Source organism: Cynara cardunculus, assembly GCF_001531365.2.
Source record: "Cynara cardunculus var. scolymus isolate 2C chromosome LG 3, CcrdV1, whole genome shotgun sequence".
Lineage (NCBI taxonomy): Eukaryota > Viridiplantae > Streptophyta > Magnoliopsida > Asterales > Asteraceae > Cynara > Cynara cardunculus.
This window is the reverse complement of record NC_037530.1, coordinates 10,159,377-10,161,046: the sequence shown is the minus strand read 5'-3', so window position 1 is coordinate 10,161,046 and position 1,670 is coordinate 10,159,377. Positions and strand designations below refer to the sequence as shown.

The 1,670-nt window shown below is 36.2% G+C and overlaps 1 non-coding gene across 1 annotated transcript; it reads right to left on the bottom strand.

Moving 5' to 3' along the window:
- Positions 1 to 1,262: 1,262 nt before the first annotated feature.
- LOC112510597 lies at positions 1,263 to 1,369 on the bottom strand. The gene has a single exon (XR_003068975.1). It is a non-coding gene; the product is annotated as a small nucleolar RNA R71 (small nucleolar RNA).
- Positions 1,370 to 1,670: the final 301 nt, after the last annotated feature.

Genomic DNA, 1,670 nt, shown 5'->3' with positions numbered 1-1,670 from the left:
AACTTATTCAAGGTTATATTGATAAAACATTACATCTCTTGACAAGTTGATTTTTACAGAAAAATGTTAATAGTTTAATGGACTTAGAGATAAACCATCCCGAACTCATTAACTTGAATAATACGGAAGTATACTCGATAGAGTTACTTAGAATCAAGGAGACTTGTTTCATTCCGTACAGCTTATACAAGGGATAGATTGTGCCATTGTCGTAACTGATTTTATTTTGGAAACATTAGAATCTGTCCTTGGATAAGTGCCCTTCTCAACCTCGAGAGAGTGCCTTACACAAGCTGATGGTTGGTTAAAGATGAGTTATTATCTATAAAATTCTATCTGATTTATTTATCCAAAAATCTTAACTGATCCCTACACCCTTGCTTTCTTTTAGATTAATTATTTGCATCATTTAGTTTAAAGTTACCAAACCAAAAACAATTCTTCAAACTCGTCATCTGAAATCTAATCTTTTTCTGGACTTTATCTAAAACTTTTAATGATATTCGGTATCTTACCGTTTTTATTACTTATAAAAGGCGACAGTGGGTTGACACGTGTATACTTGCATGGGTCTCCATTTGCACACAGTCTGAGAGATTTTATCTTTGTATAAATCTTGCAACAAGTTTTTGGGGCAAAGCTAAAAGTTTTAATAAGTAAATTAAAAGATTTGATTTTTCTACCATTTTGTCACTAGTTTCTGTGTGGTGCATGTCAAGGCTACCACACCGGGTGATTTTTGAATTTGATCCTGACATTGAAAAGACTTTTAGACAAAGAAGATGAGCGCAAAAAGCATTAACTGCTTTAGCCTCTTCCAAAATGGCTGAACTAGTTGAAGATCAACCTCCCCTAATTGACACTGAAAAATCATCAAGCTGACAAATTCCAAAGGTGGAAGAATTATGGACTATGCCATTCCGGTTTTTGATCAATTGAACTTAGGAATAGCTTGACCAAAAATGGACGCCCTTCATTTTGAGCTAAAACTAGTGATGTTTAATATGCTGCAAACCAATGGCCAGTTCAGTGGTTTGCCATCTGAGGATGCACACTCGCACTTAAAATCTTTTTTGGAAGTAACTAACACTTTCCGACTCACTGGAGTACCTGAAGATGCTTTAAGACTTATATTATTTTCTTTTTCTTTTAGGGATAAGGCAAAGTCTTGGTTTAATTCATTGCCAAACAAATCAATCGAGTCTTGGAACAGCGTGGCGGAAAAAATTTAAAAAAATTATTTTCCTCCAACTCGGAATGCGAAGTCCAAAAACGAAATTTGTCTTTTTAAACAAATGGACGATGAGGCAGTTCCCGATGCTTGGGAAAGATTTAAAGAGCTTTTGAGAAAATGCCCTCACCATGGCATTCCCTACTATATACAGCTTGAGACGTTTTACAATGGTTTAAATACCACTGCAAGACAAACGCTCGATGCTACTGCACCGCCGGTAGTTACAATGATGGGTATGATATTCTGGAAAAGATTTCCAACAACAATGGTCATTGGACTGATCCACGTACACAAGTACCTCGCAAGACAGCTGGAATTCATGATGTTGATGCTTTTACAACATTAACGGCACAGATGACTGCGATGACCAATTTATTAAAAAATTTAACAACCGGCCAAGTAGCACAATTTGTCGCCACAACATCCACTCCAACTG